Source organism: the organism of the source record quoted next, unplaced genomic scaffold (genome assembly GCF_019419815.1).
Source record: "Pyrus x bretschneideri cultivar Hongxiangsu unplaced genomic scaffold, Pyrus_bretschneideri_v1 Contig5, whole genome shotgun sequence".
Lineage (NCBI taxonomy): Eukaryota > Viridiplantae > Streptophyta > Magnoliopsida > Rosales > Rosaceae > Pyrus > Pyrus x bretschneideri.
Genome location: NW_025999787.1, coordinates 405,399 through 412,095, shown reverse-complemented (window position 1 = coordinate 412,095; position 6,697 = coordinate 405,399). Strand labels below are relative to the sequence as shown.

Sequence of the window (6,697 nt, the reverse complement as noted above, 5' to 3'; positions counted from 1 at the left end):
AACCTTGTCAAGTCTCTCATATATTCTTTTGTTATCAGCTTGGTTGTTGTACCAAGTAAAAGGGACACCAGAAGCATTTAGAGATAAAAGGTTTCCTCTATTTAAGAAACTAATGAACCTGGTCATATACAACATCGTAGATTGGCAGCCACCTTACTTCTCAGTTATGTCCACTATATTATTGAAATCACCCATTAAGCACCACGATTTATCTTTTGGATCTAGTTTAAGGATATCCTCCCACAATTCCAACTATAACCGTTTATTAAGAAATGCATACACGAAGTAAAAAATTGATCTTGATTAGAATAAGGATCGTTCGCTAAACAATACAAATGATGAGCAGTCGAGGTGATAACATTAACTTCAACCTTGGATGAGTTCCAGATTAAACATAGACCACCAGCCCTACCAGCAGGGCTACAACTAACCATCTCATCAAAAAAAACCCTCCATAAAAGTTTCCCTAGACCTTCTCCACATCTATTTTAGTTTCCAATAAACAAAAATGATCCACCTTAAAACTAGCACACAAGAAATTAAAATTACTCTCTTAAAATCAGGTCTTCCAAGACCCATGCAATTCCACGTCATGCACTTCATTAATCTATTTCTTTAATCAGACTGTTGTAGCTCGGTCTTGCTTCTGCAATCTCCTCACGGACTCTATTACTTGGACTTAACACTTCGTTACTTAGCCTAAGGGAAGACATCACAGCTCCAGCTGCCTTGATGGATGCCACACCATCCCCCACAAGCGTATTTCCCTTCCCCACATTCCTACTTCCTACCTGAATCCCTCTATCCTGGCGATTAAGCATACAATTACCAGCAATCATATTTAGACAAGCCAAGTTCCAGCTCACATAATTCTCACAAGAGGAAAACGTTAACACCTTACCAGTGAAATCAATCCATGGTTGATTATTTATCAGCATATTATCCCAATAAAAGCAAACAAGCACCTATACTTTCTTATCAAACCAGAAACTATAAAACCTAGTACTCATCTCTTGCATACAGTCAACAACCTTGTCAGTCTTTCTCTAGCCCTGCACCTGACAGGCTGAGGTGAGGATTTCATGAAAACCAACTTCGTCACCACTCCCAAAGATCTTCACTCCTTGAGCGCCCTGTATCTTTACTTGTTCACCACATAGCCCGCATAGCACATGAACTCTCACATAAGCTTCTATGAACTCTCACATAGGGCTTCTATCTCATGTTCCCCAAATTTGTTGAACATCAAATAAGCTATAAACCCCATATATTTGCGAGGGATTGAGCATTTAAGCTCTAGAAACCTGAAACCATGGCTTTGTGAGGCACCATTCAATTGAATCACAGCCAACCCGAATTGGATTTGAAACAGATGCAAATGCCTCATTTCAATTGCAGACGTCCCACAATAACCAAAACAACCTACCACATATTTTAATTTTCTCCCGTTATCCCTACCTCGAGACCCATCATAATATCCAATTCCCGCAAATACATCACCAATTGACCATAGCACCCTCTTAATTTCAACCAACAGAGCCACATGGGGGTCAAGAATCATCCTACCTTCCTCGGCACCCAAATCGTTGCATGCCCACAAACCCAGTTTTAAATTGGAAGTAAGAAACACATGGGAGCTCTGATTATTTGCCACTGGGCTCCACTCCCCAAGACCCACCATTGATAATTAACTAGAGGAGAAATAGTACAGACAACCCAATTACACAAGAAGCTGCAATTTAGATTGTAAATTGCATGAATACATTCGGCCCACCCACACTTATCATTGAATAATGCATTTACGTTAAAGCCATTAGCTAAATCACAAAACCCAACTAAATACCAGCAATTATCTCTTCTCCAGTTAACTTTGAACCCATTAATTAGCTTATCTACTTTAACTAAAATGCAAATTAGAGCAAGAAACAGGGGCCAAAGCCGAATTCATACTAGGATACCCGCCCTCATGCGCTATCGGAGCACCACCGGTCTTCAGAGAACCCCTAGCATTTTTTTATTTATTTTAACTTTCAAATTTAATTTCCTTTGCATCACCCTTTCAATTACCATATTATTGCTAGTCTATTACGAGGTTAAGTCCACCCATTTTCTCTTAGTATAAATAATTTCGTTTGTTCAAAAAAAAAATTCACATTGGTAACGTGGCTACAATATTGCATGTCTTCCAAGTGTCTGGTTTACATAAGGCTGGTAAAATGGTCATTTCGTAATAGATCTGAAAACAAAATTTAAGTGAACAACTCAATGTTCAGGCTTCATCTCCTCTTATATATAACAAGCCTCTTCATATATTGAACGCCAATACAAAATTCTCTATTTCAATAGCAATGAAGATATACAATACTGAATCATGCCTTCAGGTACATCTACTATGTCATGCAAAAAGAAAACAGCATTTGTGCAATTTACATAACATAATAGATGTAACTGGGAGGCAGGGTATAGTAGATGTAACCTACCAAAAAATCCTCCATAAAAGAGTTGAGCGTTGCCCTAAAATGAAAGATGCCCTACAACAGCTCAACAAATTGTCTTCATGGGCACTGGGCAGTGCAGTTGGTAGCTTCATGCCGTTGCATGTGTTGCAAGAGGCATCTGTCGCTAGACTCACCCGGTTTATGTCGACATGCTCACCTGGAAGTTGTTAGCATTTGTCGACAGTCGTGCAATATGGGTGGATAAATAACTCAAGCCTACAAGTGCTCAATAAAATGCTTGACTGAAAAATTTTGCATGCTAATATGTTAAAAAATACCTTGCACATTGCGCACGCTATATTTACCAACTCACTAATATTTTTTTCTAGATCCACCCTTGGTTGTAATATTAATATCAATTAGGCGCTACAAATTTTTGCATAGTATTTATGCATCCATGAAAGGATAAGTGATCATATATTTGTTTCATTTTCTGTTTGGAAACATATGATATGCTTGTAAAATGCCCCCGTTTTGTTGGAAGGAATAAATATTTGCATATAAAATAGAAATTAACATATTAGGAAATCGATTTTTATATTACAAATTAAAACCAATTCATGACATTCATTTATAGTTTTATAATTAGACTTACATGTAGTGACATTATGTTCATCATTTGGGCAAGATATGTTATGACTTCTTTTTATTTCTGCTTTTTTATTCTATTAGCAACAATGGAGTTCTGTTTTTTGGACAAAGGAAGATTGGGATTTTTTTTTTAATACAATGATATTTTTACACTAAGGATGATTTATGGGCTTGGCTTGTTAGGACCAAATTTATTCCAAAACATTTTTCAGTAACGAATCTTAGACTAAAGGAGATGTTAAATACGCCAAATAGAACTAAAAAGATATCAAGGTTTTCTCCAAAAGAGGTGTCATAATTGACATGGCAGCTAAGTCATTTGACTCTTTGCTTTTTGGCTATCATTTTTTAGAGCAAACAAAGATATAATCAAATTCCTTTTATTTATGTTTTTAATGCATGGGTTCCATTGACAACCAATATGATGAAAAAGCCAATCTCTATAACCCTCGAAATGAGGTTATGATCCGCACTCTCTAAACTATGATTATCCTGGAAGAGATAGTATAATGCCCCTGAAGAGGCAATAGATGTCCAAAGAGATGAAAATCTTTTAAAAACTATGCATGCGCATGCACATGAGAATTATGGGACCACCGATTGATATAACCAATGTTAATTTTGGTTTTACTGTAACTACTAGATTCATCAATGAGCTGTGTTGAGATTGAGCCATGTTCTTTTGTTCCTTGATGAAAAGAAAAATTATTGGCCATAATGGAGAGGCAATTCCATTACAACTAGTAAAGAACATGGAAAAATGAACCTATATAGTAAAAATAGCCGAATGATGTTAAGCCCAGAAGGTTATATATAGGCATTTGTAATACAATGAAACTCACATGATATGACACAAGGTTTCTAGCTGAAACCTAAAATCGTGATATACTCCTGTTTACATGATTTCCCATTATGAAACTTGTGACAATCCGTCCCTAATTTTACAATTTTATAAATTTTAAAAGTATGAATTTATGAAAATACCCTTAGAGTCGAGGATTTTGACTTTCATTGACCATCATTTCAAGAGACGCATGACTTATTCTTTTAGCGTAATTGTGTAGTACTTGACGATATGAACGTTTGGGCATAAACGGATTCGAAATTGGAGCTACGTTGGAAATTTTACGGACTTACGAAATTCAAGGCATTTTGGTAAATTCAGTATTTTAGATAAATTTCCTTCTTTTTTTTTATATTTTCTAGGAGGATTTTTCTACATGGTGGGACCTACCCACGTGGGTCTCCTATCCCTTGTGTTCCCATGTCACTCATCCTTATACTCTCTCAGTTCCCTCATCCCTCACCTCTCTCATATCTCCCTCAACTCTCTCGCCCATGCGCCCACTCCGCAAGTGCAGAGAAACCTGCAACTCGACCATCATTCGCTGTCTCTGGTGAGCATCACCACCCAAACCTCCACCTTATACCGCTCCCTTCTCTCACGAACCCTCACATCTTTAATGTTATTTCCTCCATGCAAGCACCGAGAGGGTGCAATGACCTCGCCATTTTCTCCGGAGGGTATACTTAGAACCCAACGAAACCAAGGTAAGCCTTGAGAGCCTGCAATCCTTCTTATTTTAAAGCTCTTATGTTGTTTTAACTTTAAAAATGAGTTTAGGGGACGATTTGATGTAGAAACACATGAGGGGAACTTCCCATATTTTCCGGCAGATTTCGAGCCGTTTTCCGACCAACTCCGACCACGGTCGAGGAAACCAAATGTGTATTTCGATTCCTTGTCCTCTGAGCTTTGATTTGATATATTGGAAGGCTAGGTTTAGTGAAGTTTTGGTGTGGTCGGATCTGGGTAGAATCTGGCGGTTGTAGTGGCAACCGGCCGAAGGAGAATAAGAAAAGGAAGAAAAAAAAAGGGGGGGCCTTAGGCCCAAAACTGAGTCCAAATCTTTAGCCCAACCAGCCCTAAGCTTTGGGCTGATGTTTCAGCCCAACCCAGTTCCAAAATGGGCTCAGAATATCCTGGGAATATTCCTTGGAATATTCCACATGTTGACTTTTTCGGAATTTTCTCGGAAACCCTCCTAGGCTAAATTCAATGCCCCGAGTCCATTTTTGACATCCATTTAGTGAAATTCCAAAGTTTTAGTGTAGTTAACCACCGAGGCGACTTGGTTGACTTTTCAGGGTTGACCGTTAACGTTCTCATTGACGTTTTACAAAATTTACCAAGGACCCTCCTTAGCGTATTTCGATGCCTTGATTCCAAATTCGCACTCCATTTTTCCAAATTTAATTGTTTTAGTGGAGTTGTACTAATGGGTCCTAATATTATGTTTAGGTGCGATTACTATTGGAGACTTTAGCTTTTCACGCTCGAACGGCTGTGACCTCGCAAGTAATTGTGATTGGGTCTTTTGTTTTATGTAGCATATATATATATATATTCGTTAGTTTCCATTTATACATTTCATAAAGAATTTTCAACAATACGCCTAGAATAGTGTGACGCTTATAAGATTGAGCACATTGATAGAAATTATGAAGTTATGCTACGTCCTACGAGATGCACAAGTATGAGTATTATTATTGATGCCATAATTATATTTACTGCTATGAATGATATTATGTGGATTAGAACTATCGAATCACTATGGCATGACTATATTTGTGTTATCTGCTCATTGTTTGTTGCACCAGTGTTAGTACTTGCCCGAGCCAGGGCCAATCTTTCACGTGTATGTGCACATCACACCGTACGCTCACTTTGGATCCATTGTAAGTGCCAATCATGTCCTAAATTGCTATAGGCAATTAGGACTCATAGGTGATGTGCAAAGCACCAGTCTTCACGTGATTGTAGTACTGTAACGTATATTAATGTTACACCCAGTCCTGTTCATGTCAGAATATCTTTACATGAACTCATGTGTCAGCATATGTCGATGAGCACTCGATATGGTATGTTTACTTATGCGAGATTATGTGATTATGGATGTCATGCGCTTATTTACAAGATATTATGCCATAATGAATTCTTGAGATTTTGCAGTCTACAATAAATATTTTCTTACTATACGTAGTATGTACATTTTGGAAACTATAATTGTTTTAAGGCGAGGGGTTGTTATGTTTTTGGAAATGTTTTTATAAAACTTTATTTTTAGGCCCATTCACCATTGTTTTTCGCCCCTTCAGGTTTTAGCAGCTGAACTTTTGTATCGACTAGGACTCTTGGCCAATCTTGGTATAGGTGGTTACCTTCGATGGTATAATTCTCATCCTACTTTACTGTACTTTACTTATGCTCTGTCATCATGTGTGAAATTGGTTTATTCCCGTTCACCAGTGCACTCTTATATTTAGGCACTTTTAGGTTTAAATTTATTCACATTTTCCACATCACTACACTTATGGCTTCGTCACCCTCCTGGTATTGGCCAGCACAGCTCGATTCGGAGTCCAAGTGGACTTTCCGTGTCGGCGTGTGTCAAAACGAGTTCATTTTATAGGAATGAATCATATATTATATGAAGGTTTATAAGATGCATGAAGCATGTCCCCATAAGTAATTCCCTCAAGTATACATAGAAGTAAATTGCTCTGCATAAATTTCAAAAGAGAACGTGTCATGAAGTGCAGAAAAT

General features: G+C 37.7%; 1 long non-coding RNA gene across 1 annotated transcript; it reads right to left on the bottom strand.

Annotated features, from left to right (window-relative positions):
- Window positions 1–286: 286 nt before the first annotated feature.
- LOC125470452 lies at window positions 287–1,190 on the bottom strand. The gene is made up of 2 exons (XR_007252701.1): window positions 902–1,190; window positions 287–806 (listed from the first exon to the last, which is right to left on the bottom strand). It is a non-coding gene; the product is annotated as an uncharacterized LOC125470452 (long non-coding RNA).
- Window positions 1,191–6,697: the final 5,507 nt, after the last annotated feature.